Here is a 20,390-nt window from a genome sequence, read left to right on the forward strand (position 1 = left end):
CCAAGCTGTTACCTTTGTCGCAGCTCCCCCTGTTGGTCTTCCTGGGCTGTGTCAGGTCTCTCTGACATCCAAGACTCCATGTCTCTTCCGGTTTCCTCCTCTCTCCTTACGCAGGTCTGACTTCCCAGTAAAGGTTTTGGAGTCCAAGCAGTCCACCTGAGTGCACTTCTCAGAACATCTAACCCGCCATTAGTCAGCACCAGGGACGATGAGAAAGAATTGGGTCACTCGATGCCCAGGAGAGATGGCAGGCTGACAGCTTCCGTCACAAGGTGGCTGTCCAAGTTGTTCAACTTTTCACCAGTGAAAAGTGAGGGTGGCCAGCTGATGATGGCAATGACTGGGGCATTTGAGACATATGGAGGGGGGGGTGATGAATTCAAGAATGATGAGTCTGGAGCTGGAGAGAGGCCTGCAGTCAGTTCCGCTTTGCAAGCACGCAGACCCGAGCTCGACTCTCAGAATCCACCTAAAAATGCCAAGCATAGGGCCCTGCAGCCATTCACACCAGCACCAGTGAGGTCGGTACTGGAGGATCCCTGGGGCTCGCTGGCCAGTCATTGTAGCCTGATGCTGAGCTCACGACCAATGAGAGAGCCTGTCTCAAGGAGGGTGGACGGGGTTCCTGAGGATGACACTCAATGTCCCCTGGTTTTCATATGTACACACAGGCATGCACAACCATGTACACATGTGTCCACACACATTCAAACACAGAGAGAGAGAGAGAGAGAGAGAGAATATGGTAAGTTTGGCTTGTCTGGATTTCAAGGTTGCGCTGATTCTGGGAGACACACGTGACTGAGGAAGGTTAGGAGGTCCAAGCACAGTCTTGTTTCTGCCCCTGGCCTCAGAATACAACTGTCCTGTCCAACCTCCCTTTGCCCCTCTTTCTTCTTTCCTTGGTCTCATGATGGGGTGACTCAAATCCTCATTTCTAGGGGGTTCTGTGATTTGGTATCCATATACCAGGAGGGGTGATGTTATGTTTTAAAAAGAAGTATCACTTCCCCTCCATGCCCCAAAGCTTGTTGAAGACTTGGGCCCCAGCTGGTGGAGCCCATCATTGAGAAGCGATCATATCCTGAGGGTTCTAACCTAATCCATGGGTTAATCTACTGATGGATTGACAATTGGATGACATCACTGGTAAGTGGTTCTGATTGGTGGAGGTAGGTCACTGAGGGTGTGTCTTTGAAGGGTATGTCCCCAGCTCCTTCCTGTCTCCCTCTCTGCTTCCTGGCTATCACGAGTGAGCAGCTTCCTCTGCGGAGTCCTCCCGTGGCCACGAACTTCTGCCTCACTCCTGACCCCAAGCAATGGAGCCAGCCTACCAAGGACCTCTGAGGCTGTGAACCGAAGCACGTCCTTCCTCCGGTCAAGTCTTTCCCTCAGGTACTTGTCACAGCAAGTGACCAGCGCCCATGGTGGCTTGTGCTCGTCCCTTCGCAGACATGGTGGGAAGGAAGTACAGACGAAACGTGCCGGTTCCATCCTCATTCCTCTCCACCCTCGCCGGGCGAAGTCAGCTCTACCTCCTGATGCTAATGAGGAAGATGCCACCCGTGCTTTTACTAGCTGGCTCCTGGATTAGGACCCTAAAGTGCTCAGGAAGTAGTTACAGTAGGTCAGTGAAGCTCTGGCTAGCGTTTCCAGTAAGCGTATCCCCTTGGGGACCAGGGTTTTTGGGCCCTGAAGAGCCTAGAATTCTGGTCATGTGAGACAGTGGGCATGTGGCTGTATCGTTTTCAACCTTTCTTTTTTTCTTTTGGCATGCATCTGAGAGTGGTAGGTGTGGTGTGTGTGGTGTGTGTGGTGTGTGCACCTGCTTGTGTGGACATATGTGCACCCCATGTGCATGCATGTGGAAGCAAGAGGAGACTGTTGGGTGTGCTCCTCACATGTCTCCTTGAGGCAGAGTCTCTCACTGAACCTGTAGCTGTTGTTTCTTTTCAGTTGGAGCACTGGCTGATTGGTGAGCCCCAGAGATTCTCCAGTCTCCCCCCCCCAACCCACACACACACGGGACTGGGGTTACAGGCACGTGTGGCTACCCAAGCATCATTTGCAGTTTGACGTGCAAAGCAGACAACACGTTGTTGCTGCTATAATGACTTAAGGGGAGAAAAGCCAGATATTTATGCTCTGAGCAAGCCAACTGTCCTGTACGCTGCACCCATTCCCTCAGCATAGGGCCTCACAGATGAGGTAAAGTCTAAACATTTCTGTGCCTAGGAGCTAGGGATGTAGTTCAGCAGGCAAAGTTTTCCACCTAGCATGCAAGAAGCCCTGGGCTTGATTCCCAGCACAGCATAAAACCAGGCGTGGTCGCGCACGCCTTTAATCCCAGCACTTGGGAGGCAGAGGTAGGTGGATCGCTGCGAGTTTGAGGCCAGCCTGAGACCAACTAGTGAATTCTAAGTAAGCCTGGGCTAGAGCGAGACCCTACCTCAACATCTACCCCATTAAAAAAGAAAATGTTTAATGTCTTCCTCTGCTCTACAGAGATTTTGAGGACAGCATGGGTGGAATACATGAGACCCAGTCTCAACAAACAAACACAAACTTTATGTAGCCCTAAAGCCCTTAAATTTTCTATTGTTTCCATCTAAAAAGTTTTGTGTGTGTTTGTTTTTCTCACTTAACAAATATTAAGTCCAAACAATGTGCAAATTCTACAGAGGATAAAGGTCTGAGGACTCCTGCCCTCATGCAGCATAAAATCTACCCCATAAGGGGCTCACGTTCATCCAGTAGTCACACAACCATATAAGAGTAATTGCATGGAATTAAGTCCATATGTGATACCACACCCCAAATCATGTGGAGGCAAGAAAATTATAACTAACTTTTAAGTTTATTTCATAGGATTATAAGTAAGGGGGAACTTTTTCAGTTATTACCATCTGTTGTCCTTCATGAACCATGCCTGTATATTTTCCACCCAGTTTTCTATAGACATATCAAATTCTCACTGATTTATTAAGGAAATTAGCACTTTGCCTGACATTTATCCTGTACAAGTATTTTCCCAGCCTGTCTTTTGAGTGTGTTTATAGTATTTTTCCAACCAGAAGTGTTTCCACTCAATTTCCATTTAGGTTTGTTATGCATTCTGTGCTAATTACTGGGAAGTTGTGAGGTTTAAGTCAAGGTTCAGTATCTCTCTCTGTCTCTCTGTCTGTCTCTCTCTCTTCCTTTATTCTGCCAAGGAATCCCCATCTGTTAAAAGCTATCTTCAGGGGACTGGGGAAATTGCTTAGTGGTTACAGCATTTGCCTGTGAAGCCTAAGGAGCTGGTTCTATTCCCCAGGACCCATGTAAGCCACTTGCACAAGGAGGCACATGTGTCTGAGTTTGTATTCAGTGACTAGAGGCCCTGCCATGCCCATTCTCTCTCTCTCTATCTCTCTCTTTCACTCTCATAAATAAATAAATGAAAATACTTTTTAAAACACTATTTTCAACCTATTAGACTGGATGGTAGTTTGAATGGATGACCCCCAGGACATTCAGGAGTTTATTAAAGCTTGTAATTTAGATCTCCAGCCACTTGGCTGGAGGAAGTGTCACTGTGGGCGGATCCTAGAGTCCACGGTCCCTGAAGTGTGCTTGCTTGTTTGTGGTGGTGGCTTTTCTCTCAACATGGGTCTGTGGAAGGGGACCCAGATTCTTCTGCAAGTTATAGAACTTCCCATGGACCTGTAAGTTTCAGAGAAATGCCATTCCTCTCATAAATTGTGTCTGGGCTGGAGGTTCATCCCAGCGACGTGAGGCTGACTGCTACAGACTGTGAATACTGTGATGCGTGCCTTTGTGTGGATCTACTCACGGGTTCTCTCTTCTGCCCATTGATCTATGTGTCTGGGCCCATGAGGACCAAGCTGTCTAGTTGCTGTAGCCATGGAGTAACCCAGAGTGCTTCCTCCTACCTTTTTCTTTTGTTAAGATTGTTTTAGCTATTTTAAGTATTTTCTATTTTAAAAATGCTAAAGTAATCTTCTCTATGTCTACAAAAACACTTGCTGAGATTTTAATGAGAATTTCATCATCTGAAGATCAATGCAAGGAAATTCAGGGTCTTTATTATATGGAGTCTTCAAGTCCATGAACGTGGTTTGTGTTTCCTGACCCTGGTCTCCTCCACTTATTTTTTAAATTGATTTGAGAGAGAGAGAGAAGTAGAGAGAGACAGAGAGAATGGACACTCCAGGGCCTTCAGCCACTGCAAACAAACTCCAGATGTGTGCGCCCCCTTGTGATGCATGTGTGACATTGCATGCTTGCATCACTGCATCTGACTACATAGGACCTGGAGATTTGAATGTGAGTTTTTAGGCTTCATAGGCAAGCACCTTAACCACTAGGCAATCTCTCCAGCCCTCCACTTATTTTTTGAAACAGTGTTTCACTACATAGCTTAGGCTGGTCTCTAACTTCCAATCCTCCTTCCTCCAAGTCCTGAGTGCTAGGATAATAGACATTTGCTACCATGACCAGCTCTGGTCGTTATTTTTAAGTTATAGCTTACAGTGGTTTATTTATTTATTTATTTGAGAAAGACAGAAAAAGAGATGGAGGGTATAGGCACACCAGGGTCTCTTACAGCTTCAAGCAAACTCCAGATGCACGCACCACATTGTGCATCCGGCTTTATATGGGTGCCGGATAATTGAACCTTGGCCAGCAGGCATGACAAGCAAGTGCCTTTAACCACTGAGCAATCTTCCCTGCCCCATATTTCAAATTCCCAGAGAAGAGTGGAAAACAACCTTACACACACTTGCCTGCCCATTCTCCCCATGCTGTGCCTCAGACCGTTCTGCACTGTCTGGAGGGAAGGAACTGCTGGGAAGAAAGGGACCCTGTGAGGGCCACAAGCTACAGACAAGTAACTCCAGCTCATTAGCCAGACCCTCCAGTTGTACATCACTCAATGTGTCTGTTCTAGTTCCCATTTTAACGGAAATGTTTCTGGTCTTGTCTCAAGTGTACAGAAGTCCTCTCACATGGTGTTGACAACAGACTTGGATAAAAACCCACAAGAAAATGGAAATATTATGGGTAAAGGAAGGCCCATAAGACCGAGCCGCCTCTCCTACTGTTCTGACCTCCTCCAAGGTGACCTGAGTTTTTGGGGTGGGGTTTCCTAACAGTGCCCCAGATAATCCAACCTCTTTTCTAGGGAAGAAGGGGAGGGGAATAGTCAGAGGTCCACCACTTGCTTAAGCATAACCACCCTGCTAATGAGGCAGCAGATGAAGGTCAGTCAGGCAAAAATCATGCTTCCAGTGTCTGTTGAGGCCAGATGACAAGATGGTGATTAAGGTCCCCACTGACACATAGAAGGAGAAGGTATAGATGCAGGGTGTATTGGTTACGTTTGCATCACTGTGGCTAAATACCTGACGAAGCAACGCAAACAGGGGGATGGTCTATTTTGGTTCAGTTTCAGAGAGATTGGTCCATGGTTGAATATTAACGTTGTCTTGAACATCAATAAATCATTCCATTTTTTTAAAGACAACTGCAGTGGCTAAGGCCCTGGTGCACCAATTCTCTCTCTCTTTGTAAAAAGAAAGAATTTAAATCATGAGTCTATGGAGGCACGTTTCGTATTCAACCTACACACCCCCCATAGTGAGGGGTGAACTATAGGGTGAGCAAGCTTTGCCTCGCAGACGCAGAACTAAAGAGACACCAGGAAGTGGGGCAGACCTGGTGGACTCATCAGCAGAATTGTCATAGCTGCCAGAGAAGAACAAGGGGCCACTGAGAGTCATCCTGCAGTATCAGGCCTCCATGAGGTCAAACTCTATTTCTTGGGGGAGTGAAATAATTGTAGGCTTCCCCTCTTCCTAGGGAAGGACATTTTTGTCGAGTGTCCAGGACCACAAAGTGCAAGTGAAACAAAACCAGGCTTTAGGCCACTCCTGGGCTGCTGAGGCCTCTGCAGAGCGTTTCACTTTTGGCAGACGCCATGCACAGAAAGTAGAGAAAGCGGGTGGTATTCCCACAGCCCAAAGCTTTGTAATCCAGGGCGAGAGGAGTGTTAAGGTTTGAATATAAAAGCCCTGAGATTCCCCCAAAGTTGAAAAACTCATTCCTGAAAAAGACCCTTACCAGGGGACAGATCTCGCTTGGCTGCCCAATCCTCTCTCCTGAACTTCCAGGTGCTGGCAAATCTCCCCTCATGCCAGCCCAGCTATCCCCTCGTATCCCTGCTCCCATATGGGCTCTCTACCCCTTCCTGACCTGCACAAGGCAGGAGATCTTTCTTCTCTTTTTTAAAAAAATACTTGATTTATATTTATTTATTTGAGTGAGAGAGAGAGAGAGATACAGAAATAGGCAGGGAGAGAGAGAGAGACAGAGAATGGACACGCCAGGGCCTCCAGCCACTGCAAATGAACTCCAGACACATTGTGCCCCCTTGTGTATCTGGCTTACATGGGTCCTGGGGAGTCGAACCTGGGTCCTTCAACTTTGCAGGCAGGTGTCTTAACTGTTAAGCCATCTCTCCAGCCCTCTTTCCTTGTCTTAATCTAATACAGTCTCTCTAAACCTTAAAAAAAAAATCACACTCCTTTAATCATGGCATGGCCATTACTGTTTTAAAATCTGAACAGCTGTAGTTACAGACAGCAGTCCCTCACAGGATCAAGCCCTTTCACATCCTTGGAGAAGGAGAGGGGCCCACAAGGCTCCCAAGACCCCTCCCATTTCTGAGGCTGTATACCGGGTCAACAATTACTGGGAGGGAGGAGAGCTCTGTGGGAGTTTATCTGCATCTAAGTTGACCTAGCTCCAGCAAGGAATCCTGGTAAGCTCACTGGTTTCCCAAGCAGGACTGGGATGGGATTGTTCCTTTGCTCTTTCATTGCCCTCTCTACCTGGAGTGAATAGAAATGGACTCCCAGAGAAGGTCAAAAAGCATTCGCGTGTAGGAACTTAAGACCCAAAGTGATAGTATTGAGAGGAAGGGTTCATAAGAGGTCATTAATTTCTCAGTGCGGTCGTTACCGATCTTCTAGCGGGGCGGAGAGAATGAGTGCACCCTTCCTTCATGCTCGCCCAGGAGGTGCCATCCATGCGGCAGGCTCTCACTAGTCACCCGACCTGCCACACCTTAAGCTTGGACTTCCTGCACAGAACTGGGAGGAATTAATTTAGCTTCTGCCCTTCATAAGTTACCCACTCTGTTTCTTTTTTGTGATAGTACCAATATGAAGCAACTAACACAGAAGGGACAAGGACCACCTTGGCAACATCAGCTGGTGGGAGCTCTCCTGCCACAGGCTGCCTGGAGGCACCGCCTGGTTCCAGATAGGTAGGTAGGTAGGTAGGTAGGTAGATAGATAGATAGATAGATAGATAGATAGATGATAGGTAGGTAGGTAGGTAGGTAGGTAGGTAGATAGATAGATGATAGGTAGGTAGGTAGGTAGGCAGATAGATAGATAGATAGATAGACAGACAGATAATGTATGTGTGTCCCTCCCTCTTCCCTTCCTCTCTTCTCCTCCCTCCCCTTTCTTCTTCTTTTCTCTTCTGCTGTTCTTTCTATCTCTTCTCATTTTTTTTTTTCTAATTGTGTGTGTGTGTGTGTTTTCAAGGTAGCATCTCACTCTGTTCCAGGCTGACCTGGAATTCACTATGTAGTCTCAGGGTGGCCTCGAACTCACGGCAATCCTTCTACCTCTGCCTCCCGAGTGCTGGGATTAAAGGCGTGCGCCACCACACCTGACTCTTTTCCCTCTCTTGAAAGAGGACAGACACTCAGGGGTGGGGACGCTCAGGCACAAATAACAAACTGATTTTTAATAACAATAATGAGAAGCCAATTACACACCTACATTAAACACGATATTGTTTTCTAAAAATTGAATTGCAGTGTTACAATCGACTTACACAGCCAACTTTATATTTGTAATCTACAGGCTTAACCACTGTAGGCGAGAGTGTGGGCATTAAAGAAAGAAAATCGTAATAGAAAAGGTTGGTAGAGTGAGGGTGGAGGCCAGTGAAAGCTTGTTTGTTTGTGTGACTCAGTCCACCCACACATGCAGCCTCCAGAGGACCACCCCTGCTTAAATATCTACCTCTGACCCTTTGGGAAGAGGTCATGTGGCCTGACATATAGGGATAGGAAGGAGAGGACAATTCTCTCAGAATAGACAGATGTGCCGCCTTCCACAGAGGAACACTGTACCAGCTTTCCAAGCGTCCTGTAGTCCAGTCAAGTGGACATGAAGTTAACTGTTACAGTTGGCTTGAAAGGAATGGGCTCTGACTGGCCCCAGGTTTCATGGGCAGCTTCAGTCCACCTAGTCACAAAGTGCCCGGGGTTGGTTTTTGTCTTGCTGCTTGTATTAGTCAGGATTTTCTAAAGGAACAGAACCAGTAGAATAAATATATATTATAAAGGGGACTTATGAGGTCCACTGACAGGATATGGGCCGGACAGTCCAACCATGGCTGTCTGCAGGCTGGAGAGTCTGAGGACCTAGTGGTTGCTCAGTCCACAAGGCTAGAGGCTTCCGCAGTCCCGAGGTGGTGCTTATGGCCTGCAGGATTCTTAGAGAGCCGCTGGTCTTCAGCTCATGTCGGAAGGCTGACAGAGGAGGGTTTCTGAAGCCTGTGAAAGAGGGTGGCGACAAGGTAGATGCACTCCAGGAAGTACAAAGGCCAGCAGGCTAAAAGAGAGATGGCTTAGCGGTTAAGGTTCTTCCCTGCAAAGCTAAAGGACCCAGGTTCAATTCCCCAGAACTCATATAAACCAGATGCACACAGTGGTGCATGTGCCTGGAGTTTGTAGGGGCTGGGGGCCCTAGCGTGCCCATTTTCTTTCTCTCTCAAATAAATAAATAAAAATAATTTTTTTAAAGCACAACATTGATCTGAAACTTCTTTATATACAGGCTGCCCACTCAGTTAATTCCTCCTGGAAACATCCTCATAGACTTTCTTACTTGGTTGCTGATCTGATCACATGGACAATAGAAGTGAACTGTCACATTGTTCCACCATGCCTCAGGGCCATAGTTTGCAAAGGATGGTTCCTAGATCAACACTGGCTGAACACTTGTTCGGGGATGCTCTTGGAACCCACTTGGGGGTTGGGAACCTCAGGAGGCTGCTCAGCAGCCTGGCCCCACCCTCCAGGTGGCTCTGGAGCACATTTACGTCTGAGAACGACTGCTCTGTCCTCATCTGCATGGTCAAAAGCATAATCTTAGGCACGGCTCCGCTCCCTCTTAAGAGAAAGAGACCTGAGGGGAAGCGCAGGGCAATGCACTTCCTTTTGAGCCAGTGGAGGGGAATCTGCACACATCACTTCAGCTCACGTTCAGTTGAGAAGAACCTCACTATAACCACAGTGAGCCACAAGGTCTGCTGGAAAATACAGCCCCTGGCAGGCGTCCACTGTCCTGAAGGAAGGCATTGATTTTGAAGGCATTAATGACCGTGTCCCAACAAGGAAGGCGGGGTATCCTGAGACCGCCCTTCATGTGTGGAGATGATGACTTGGAGCCTGGCATGGCTGGCGCAAAACCTTCTCTAGTGATGGCTTGTTACGAGCTCAGGCCGTTGTGCCTATTGGTGTGGGCCAGAGTGAGACGAGCCCACAGACAGATGCATGTAAAGCTACCTTGGGAGCTTAAAGAACTAATACAAGTTCAAAAGACCTCTCTTGGGCTGGAGAGATGGCTTAGTGCTTAAAGCACTTGCCTGCAAAGCCTAAGGACCCAGGTTCAATTCTCCGTGTCCCACATAAGCCAGATGCACATGGTGGCACATGCATCTGGAGTTCATTTGCAGTGGCTGGAGGCCCTGCCACACCCATTCTCTCTAATAAACAAAAATTTTTATTAAAAAAATAGACCTCTCTTATTCTTGCGGTGATGCTTAGCTATCTTATTATCCTAGAACTTTATGGTCTAGAAGTTTCCACTCCTTCCAACTTGCTGGCTCCTCACCGACTGGGAAATAGACATAAAGGCCACAGGGGAGCACCCATGTCTGCCTTACTGCTGGTAAGGTTGTACTTGAGGAAGTGATTTGAACTTGAAGCCAAAATAAGTGGTGTGTGTGTGTGTGTGTGTGTGTGTGTGTGTGTAGTATGTGGTGTGTGTGTATATGTGGCACATACACATGTGTGTACAGATGTGTGTGCCCACTGCGTGTGTAGAAGCCAGAGGAAGGTGCTGGGAGTCCTTCTCTGTCACCTTCCTTCCTTATTTCCTCGAGACCATCTCTCACTGCACCTGGGGCACCCCATATTTTGGCCAAGCTTTCTGATCTAGGTGCTCCAGTGATCCTCCCATCTCTGACCCTTTCAGCTCTGAGGTTACAAGTGTGCACTGTCGTGATCAGACTGTGGATGCCACGGTCAAGCTCGGGTCCTCATGTTTGCACACCAGGCACTCATACCTGCTGATCCATGGGCCTAGAACCCACATCAGTGTCCAGTTGCTCTGAGCTGTCTCTGTCGACAGGCTGAGGACACCGTCATGTCTTCCTGCCAGTGGGAACATGGAAGGGGAGAGCAGGCTGTAGCTCCACACTGTGGACGCTTCTTCACCCTGTGCCTTCTCCTGCGAGGCTGCACTGGACAAGCAGCGTCTGACTCCGCTTTGAGGGTGGGAGATGTCTCTACGATGCGCTTTAGCACCACTCGGGAGGCACAGGCTGATAAATAGCTTCTTCCTAATAGTGGAAAGGATAACACCTCTGTCAATGTATCAGAGTAAACTGGGACAAAAGGAGCACTTGGTTGTATTAAAATTATGTCAAGAAAACCAGACATGAGAACTTACTAGACACACCAGAGTGAGAAGGGGTGCAGTTCCCTCACCGAGACCCATAAACAGGAGGACACTGAACACTGTGACGGGAACACCCCAAACAACCCGTCATGTTATCATCCTGTGCGCGTGTGTCAAGGGTCTGATAGAGAACTCCTAACTGCCCCCACGGACTTCAGCTTGATTCAGTCGCCACTGTTGACACCACCTACTCAAACGTCCATCTGTCTGTCTGTCCATTCATTTGTCTGGACCTGTCCCCCAGCCCATTGCCCAGAACTGCCATCCATTCATCTGTCCACACTCAGTACTAACCTTCGCCTTTGCAGACCCAATGGTCCTGCAGCCTGCCTCTGCAGCTCTGCTCAAACCGGGGGCCCTGGTAGCAGCCTGACTCTAGCAGACCTCCTGTTGGGTTTGTTAGTTTGTCCCTGAGTGAGTCTGCTGCTCAGGCCTCTTTGAAGCCCCTTGAACTTGCCTCTGTCATCTGCCGTAGCCCACAGTCCACCTCACATTGCTGGAACGAACAGCTAAACCAGACACATTTATGGGAGGAAGAGATTTAGCTCAAGCTTACAGACCTAAGGGAATGGCGGAAGAAACTGGCTCCTTTTCACAAACCCAAGCAGAGGGAAACCACCAAGCAAGGCAGCCAACTCCAAAAAGCAGCAAGCACGCACCTGCTGATGCTCACTCTGCTCTCTTACAATCCTAGGCTGGAATCAGAGCCAGCCCGTGACTCCTTAAGAGCTGGAGTCCAGGATTTGCCCCCAGTGACACCCCCTCCAGTCACACAGCTAGAGACCCAAGTTACAAGTTTGATAAAACACCTGAGTCTCTGGGGCCATATGTTTTCAAATGACCACATCCTCCCTTGTAGCCATTCAGTAACACACACACACACACACACACACACACACACACACACACACTACATACAGATAGATATATGTAGATAGAAAAGGCATAGATATTGTGGTAGTTTGAATGTATGGCCCCCAGAGACTCAGGTGTTTTATTAAAATTGAATTTGCAGCTTCAGATGGACACTCCTGCTACAGATGGCATGTCACCGTCACTGAGGCAGACCTGAATTCCAGCTCAAAGGGATGTAGAGAGGTCTGAGCTATGGTGGAGTGTGTGTTTGCTGCTTTGCTGGCATTTGCTGGCTGCTGGCGGCTTCTCTCTCTGCTAGGACTTATGAGTGGCAGCCAGCTTCTTCTGCCAGTGATTGAACTTCCTCTAGATCTGTAAGCTTGAAATAAATCCCTCCCTCTCATAAAACTGTGTTGCATGGGATGCTCAGCCCGCACTGTGGAATGGTCTGCCACAGATATTGTGTGATGAGGCCCGACTATCAAAGAAGCTGGAGCTACCTGGCAAATTGTTGTCAATGAACTGACATACCTTGTGAATTTATTTCATTTACTTTGGGGGAGGGGTTGAGGTAGAGTCTCACTCTCATCCAGGCTGACCAGGAACTCACTCTGTAGTCCCAGACTGGACTCAAACTCAAGGCAATCCTCCTACCTCTACCTCTCAAGTGCTGGGATTAAAGGCGTGTGCCACCATACTTGTGAATTTGTTATTCAATAATTTGTGACATTGTGGAAAGTCACAAGTGTGCTATGGACTTTTAAGATGTACAGGCCTGTGGATGGTCTTTAGACTGGGGAGACTGTAGAAACTTAATACTATGGTTTTGATGCCAAATGTTCACCACAGGCTCGAGTTTGAACTCTTATTTCCCACCTGGTGGTGTTGGAGGAGGTTATAGAACCTTTAGGAAGCGAGTTGCTGGGGGATCAGGGGTCAGTCTTTGAGAGACACAGTAGAGCTCATCAGCTTCCTGATCCCCGGAAACATGAGGAAGCTGACTCATCAGCTCCAGCCCCCTCGGAGAAGGTAGCCGTTGTCACCGTGTCTTCCCCTCCACAATGGGTGGTATCCCCTTAAACTGTAAACAAAAATCAACCTGCATCGCTGAAGTTATTTCTGTCAGGTATTCTATCACAGTGAGAGAAAAGTAACTACTACATCTAAGGTTCTCATTTTCTCTGTGCTTCTCGGTTGTGGTGGGAACACTCTCCTCTGAATCACCACTTGTTGCAGTCGGGTTGGCACTGCTGACAAAACAAAACAAAACAAACAAACAAAAAACCTGACCAAGAGTAGCTTGAAGGAAAAAACATTTATTTTGGCTTATAGACACAAGGGGAAGCTCTCTGACAGCAGGGGAACGACAACATGAGCAGAGGGTGAATATCACCCCCTCACCAACATCAGGCGGACAACAATAATAGGAGAGTGTGCTAAACACTGGCATGGGGAAACTGGCTGTAACACCCATAAGCCCACCCCCAACAATACACTGCCTCCAGGAGGCTTTAAATTCCAATTGCCATCAGCTGGAGAGACTAGCATTCAGCATACCTGAGTTTATGGGGAACACCCGAAATCAAACCCCATCACATTCAACTTCCTACCAAAGGGCAGTGGATACGAGGCTACCTGATTTTAAACTGGAACCTCTAGACCTATGAACTAAATGAAACTCAACTATTTATAAGTTAATTGTCACAAGCATTTTGTGGGAGTAATGTGAAGTTAAGTAATACAATGAAGCCTTATTCAGCCATAGTTCATAATTATAAATTCATAATTCAGCCATAAAAAGGAATAAAGTACAGAATCATATTATAAATTATGTGAACTTCAAAATCCTAACTGCAGCAAGCTACACATTAAAGGGCATATATTGTTTGATTTTATTTTTATTAACTATGCATATCAGGTGAGTAAGTAAGCCCATGGAGACAGAAAGAAAATCAGTGGGTAACCTGGGGCTGGGAGAATTGGGAACAGATATAATTACACAGTGCATTTGAGAATTTCTCTGGGATGGTGAAATTGGATCTAGACAGAAATGATAATTTACACACTATTGTGAATATGCTAACCACCACGGAACTGCCCGCATCAAAATGGTTATTTTTTGTTTCATGTAAGCTTCACCTCAATGAAAAGATGCTTTTCATACGAATGGGATGTTTAAAACATGCCAATGCCACACAGGCTTGATGTGCCCACTTAAGGAATCCATTCTGGTATAAGAGAACAGCAGAGCTCAGACCATTGCAAAGTTTGACCTGCAAGTTAATTCGCTAGTGGCTTTGAGGTTTAAAGTAACTGCAGATCCACCTTAAATTGCTTGTAAGAAGATACCGTGAGAGCAGAGACAAGGCCTGCGGCAGCTTTGGTGATATTATCAGCCCCTTTATAAACGCCAGTGTAGGCTTGTATATCCGGGTATTTGCACCTTTTCATCCAGCCTGCACATTTAGACTGGCCGCCACAAGGGGGCAGTAGTGTCCAGACAATGGCCTCTGTTAGAGAAAATGAGGAAGGCTCAGTCGCACTTTGTGTCTCCATCACGGGAGGTGGCAGCAAATATCCCCAGGCCACTTAAACCACGCAACGGTTACTTTTCTCGTGGTGACGAAACACCTGACTAGGGCGATGCGGGGGACGGGAGGATTTATTTTGGCTCCCAGTTTGAGGGTGCAGTGCGTCATGGCGAGGCAGGCGCGGGAGCAGGAACGGGACAGGGTCACATGGCACGGGCGTTCTCAGAGAGATGAATGTTGTATTCAGCCAACTCTCTCCTTTTTTTTTTTTTTTTAATTTGTTTTGTTTTTGTTTTTCTTTTTCTTTTTCCAGGTAGGGTCTCACTTTAGCTCAGGCTGACCTGGAATTCACTATGTAGTCTCAGGGTGGCCTCGAACTCACGGTGATCCTCCTACCTCTGTCTCCCGAGTGCTGGGATTAAAGGCGTGCGCCACCACACCCGGCCTAACTTTCTCCTTTTTAAAAAGTGTTTATTTGAAAGCAGAGAAAGAGAGAGAGAGAGAGAGAGAGAAATGCAAAGAGAGAATGGGCATGCCAGGGCCTCTTGCTGCTGCAAATGAACCCCAGACGCCTGTACCACTTGGTGCAGCTGGCTTTACGTGGGTACTGGGGAATCAAACTCAGGCCCTTAGGCTTTGCAAGAAAGCACCTTAACCACTGAGACATCTCTCCTACCTTGCCCTATTTTATTTAGCTTTTATAATATTTATTTGGAGAGGGGAGAGAATGAATGGGCACACCAGGGCCTCCTACCACTACAAACAAACTCCAGGGGCACTGCCACTTTGTGCATCTGGGTTTTCATGGGTACTGGGGGATGGAGAGGCGGTGAGAAGGTGGGGGCAGATAGAAAGAGAGAGAGAGAGAGAGAGAGAGAGAGAGAGAGAGAGAGAGAGAGAGAGAATGGGCACTCTGGGGCCTCTAGCCACTGCAAACAAACTCCAGAAGCGTGTGTAACTTTGTGCGTCTGGCTTACTTGGGTACAGGGGAGTTGAAGTGCAGGGTTTAGGCAAGCACCCTAACCTCTAATCCATCACTCAGCCCTGCTCTCTCCCTTTTAGTTCAGTCCAGGCCCCCAGTCCACAGGATGGTGCTGCTCACAGCCAAACCTCTCTGAAAACACTCAGAGGTACCCCTAGAGGTATATGGTTAAGTGACCCTAAATCTAGTGCAACAATGAGGATTAACCATCACATAATGTCAATCAGTTGAATGTATTTCTGTGTATATTGTGTGTTATTTGTGTGAGAACCGTGGAAGTAGAAAAGGTTCTTGGGAAAGCATCCTGCCCAGCCACATTACTGCACAATTCGGAAACTGGGATCAGGGCTGGGGAGATAGCTCGGTTAGAAAGTGCTTGTCTTGCAAGCATGAAGACCTTAGTTTGATCCCCAGAACCCATGTTAAAAAATTAAAAATAAACTGCCTGGTATGGTGGCACACACCTTTAATCTCAGTATTTGGGAGGCAGGGGTAGGAGGATCACTGTGAGTTCCAGGCCACCTTGAGACTACATAGTGAATTCCAGGTCAGCTTGGGCTAGAGCAAGACACTACCTCAAAAAATAAAAATAAAAATATTTTTAAAAGGGAGTATAGCCGGGCATGGTGGTGCATGCTTTTAATCCAAGCACTTGGGAGGCAGAGGTAGGAAGATCGCCATGAGTTCAAGGCCAGCCTGCGACAACATTCCAGGTCAGCCCGAGCTAGAGTGAAACCCTACCTCGAAAAACAAAACAAAACCAAAAAATAAAAACTAAGTGTAATGGCACATATTTGAAATCCCAGAACTCGGAAGGCAGAGCCAAGCTGACCTCAGGATCGCACTAACCAACCAGTCTGGACTACTTGGTGAATTCCAGGCCTCTGAGATCCTGTCTCCAAAAATACAACAGCCACTCAGGAATGACACCTGACAATGTTCTCTGGCCTCCACACACGAGCCCACAAGTATGCACATGTGCACACACGTGCACCACACACATGAACACACACACACAAAGAGACTGGTTCAGGGATGGAGAGAAAGCTTAGCGGTTAAGACGCTCACCTGTGAAGGCTAATTACCCAGAATCCATGTAAGCCAGATGCACAAGGTGGTACACACATCTGGAGTTCGATTACAGTGGCTGGAGGCCCTGGCACACCCATTTTCTCTCTCTCCTCTTAGGTAAATAAAAATAAATAAACAAATAAATGAAAGATTTAAAAAATATTGAAGAAACTGGTTCAGAGGGGTCAGCCCCTGGCTCAGAGGCAGGCTGTATTTGCAGGTCTGGAGCTCTTGGACCCTCCTGCTCCTCAGAGCCTTACCCGAGCATTCAGATAAGCCCTGCTGGCTCCTGCTGTTCTGGAAGTTTCCTGGCCTTCCTCCCTGGATGTTTCACCTCCCAACCCGGCTGCTCCTCCTCCCTCCTCCCCATTTCCCAAACCAAGGACATTTGCCCCTCAGCCTCGAGTACCAACCAGAGCCGACAGCCCAGGAGGGGTGGTGTGGGCGGCCACCCACCCAGCACTCCACCAGCTGTTAAGACCTAGGAGAACCCACAGGGCTGGGCAGGTGAAATGACTGGTGCAAGGTCAGCCTCAGCCAGCGTCACCTGCAGAAGTGCCCCCTACTTCACCCTTGAGGCTGGAGCACCAGGGGAAGAGGGAAGAGGATGGCCTGCGAGGATGGCTGAGACATCAGCTGCACTGAACTGAGCACGTGGCAGCCGGTCTGAGGCCAATCTGGGAAGGGTGAACCAGGACCCCTGTGTGAGACAGGTACTGCTGGATAAGTCACAGGACAAATCACACGCGCACGCACGCACGCACACATGCACATTACAAGGACCAGATATCAGGGAATCGGAGGAGACAGCCTCCTGATGGAAGGCAGCAGCTGACCCTTTACTGCACCTTCAAAAGAGTAGAGGGTATTTATTTATTTATTTCAGTTTTTCAAGGTAGGGTCTCACTCTAGCCCAGGCTGACCTGGAATTCACTATATAGTCTCACAGTGGCCTCATACTCATAGTGATCCTCCTACCTCTGTTCGGATTAAAGGTGTGCACCACCAACTCCGCTTCAGAGAGTCTTTTTTTTAGTTTATTTATTTATTTGAGAGAGAGAGTGACAGCGAGAATGGGTGCACCACTGCAAACGCACTCCAGACACATGCACCACCTTGTGCATCTAGCTTACATGGGTCCTGGGGAATCGAACCTGGATCCTTTGGCTTTGCAGGCAAATGCCTGGACTGCTAAATCATCCCTCCAGCCCCAGAGGGGCTATCATACTTGACTCTCCAGAAGACTTTTGGGGAGCCGAGTTTCTGCAAAACCCAGAAGTGGATCCTTTTTGGTCTCTGCCACCACAGGGCACCCCAAGATTAAATCTGGATTTTTTCCCCTGCCCCTCACTGTGGTTTACAAAGGTGGTAGAGGGCCAGAAGCTGCTCCCTGCTTCCGGCAGGTACAGTGATTCATTGAAAGCACCCCACAAATTCATGGAAGAGGAGGTGGAAAGATTGTTAGATCCACATATTGGGACATTATGCACAGAGACATTGCCTCTTCCCCATAACTGATGGCCACCCCCACAATGCATGACCCACATTCCCCAACGAGGAGGGTCCCTTCAGAGGAGGGAGGACAGGGAAGAGACTAGCGATGGTACCAACATGGCTGTATACATACTGTGTACATAACTAATAAAGAAAAAAAGCACCTTGCATTTTACCTTCACATTTTCCTGGTTTGTGGGCAATAGATGGTGTAATGCCGTTGAGTCCAGAGTTACAGGACAGCTGCTGTCCCCACGAAGGTCCCTCGTTTCCAGGCTCAAATATTTCAGACCCAGTGATTACTAGAGCAGAAATCCTGCTTTTATCTATCTAGGGTGCTCTTTCCTGGGGACCGGATACAGCATTCTGCCTCCCTTATCCTGCCAGGACTTAGCATGGGCATTGCTCCTCTCACCAGAACTAAACCCAACTTATGTCATTCCCAAACGTCAAAGGAGACCCAGCTCATCCCCAACCTCCCTGTCCCCCAACCCCTGATGCCAATAAAGGGTGCAACTCGGATATGACCTGCTCTGACTCAGTGCAGAAGCTACTTCCAGCTGCTGGGCTCTTGCACCCCCTTCCACTACCCTCAGGATGGGGACCTGGGTACCAGAGTGGTCCGCTGCTGTGATGAAGGGTGGCCTGCTCCCGGGAGGAGACCCAGCAGCAGCATCCACAAGATGACTGTGGTAGTTTGAATAGATGGTCCCTGACATATTCAGTGTTTTATTGGTTTGTAGTTTGCATCTGCAGTCACCTGGCTGGAGGCAGTGTCCCTGGGCGGATCTTAAGGTGTGGTGGTGGGTCTGAGATTTCAATCTAAAGATATGCAAAGTGCACCTAGCTGGAGTTCCTGAAGTGTGCTGTGCTGTGTGGCTTTTGACTGCTAGGCCTGTGCTTCTCTCTGTGTGTGTTTGGTCCTGTGAAGGCAGGCCAGCTTCTTCTGCCATTATGGAACTTCCCCGGGATCTGTGAGCTTCAATAAATCCCTTCCGCCATAACTGTGACTGGTCTGGATGTTCATCTCAGTGAATCTGAAGCTGTCTGCTACATCCTACAATGACAAAGCCCCCTTAGGTGATTTGTCAATCAGAATACTTGGTACTCACCTGGTTTCCATTCTTGTTACCATGTGAGCAAGTCAAGACCGCCTTTCCTTATTTTCTGGAAATATTTTATTTTACACTTGCAGAATTTTCCTTTTTTATTCTGTGGGTCTGTATGTATGTACGTGTAGATGTATAATTATGTGCTCATGTGTACATGGGTGCACACATGCCACAGCACGTGTCTGGAGGACAGAGGACAGCCTCGGGGCCTTTGTCCTCTCCTTCCTCTATTGCTTGAAACAAATCTCCCTTGTTTTTTATTTGTTTGCCAGTGTCTGCCAGTCTAGCTGTCCTGTGAGCTTTTGGATTGGCCTGGCTCTGCCTTCCATTGCTGTAGGCACATTGGAACTATAAACATGTGTGCCCCTTTGAGCCCAGGTTTGTGTGGTGCTAGGGAATTGAACTCAGCCTAGCAAGCTCACAAGCGAGTGCCCTTAACTGCCAAGCCATCCTTCCAGCTCCATAATTTCTGTCTTCATGTTGGAGATAGCTACAGCATTCAAGCCTTCCCCTGAGCTCCCAGGCCTTTGATTTTCATGCATACAGAACTCACAGGCCAACCTACTGCAGAAGACAGAGCGAACTGACCTTGACTTTCAGATCTGGGGGCTTAGCACAGATAGCTGCTGTAGGTTCCAGACATGAAGCAGGCCGGTTGGCTGCAGGGAGAGTGAACTTGTCCACACGGTCGCCTTCATCTTTTCTGCATGACTGTGTGGGGACAGGCACCAGAAAAACACTTCTGGCCTAAGGGTGTGGCTCAGAGTGTGGGAGGCCCTGGCTCCATCCTTTATGACGTAAAAGAAGAAGAGGGCTGGCGATGTGGCTCAGTTGATAGAGTACTTGCCTAGCATGAAAACAGCACAGGGTTTGATCCCCAACACCCCAAAACAGGGCACTAGTGGCACACAATCCTTGAAGTGGGGAGATGGAAGCAGGAGGGCCAGACGTTCACAGTCGTTCTCGGCTACATACAGTTCAAAACCAGCCTGGGCTACATGAGACCTTGTCAAAGGATAGAAAATAGGAAGGAAAGAAGGAAAGAAGGAAGGAAGGAAGGAAAGAAGGAATGAAGAAAGGAAGGAAGAAGGGACGGAGGGACGGAGGGAGGGACGGAGAGGGGTGAGGGAGGGAAGGAAGGAAGGAATGAGAAAAATGAGAGAAGAGAGAAAAAGAGAAGGGAAGGGAGGGGAAATGACATCAGAAGAGTGTGTGTGCCCTCCCCTCTCCCCGCCACATACACACACGTGAGTAAAGGCAGATAGTCTCTGAAACGTCTGGGTCCTCCAGAGGGTAAGTGTCCCCTGGGCTTGTCCTGGAAGGCTGAGAGATGGCTGGTGGCCTCTCTGGATTCCTCAGCCTGCATTTCCAGGTAACCCCAAAGTGGAACTTTTATAGTGTTCTCCCAGGTTGACAACAGAACTGAAAGGGAGCCTCAGCTGTCCCCAGACTTCAGGAGACACTCATAACTCATAACATGGAGCAGCGGGATAACGCCCTCCAGTGAGTTCCCAGC

This window comes from Jaculus jaculus, chromosome 1 (genome assembly GCF_020740685.1).
Source record: "Jaculus jaculus isolate mJacJac1 chromosome 1, mJacJac1.mat.Y.cur, whole genome shotgun sequence".
In the NCBI taxonomy this organism is placed as follows: Eukaryota; Metazoa; Chordata; class Mammalia; order Rodentia; family Dipodidae; genus Jaculus; species Jaculus jaculus.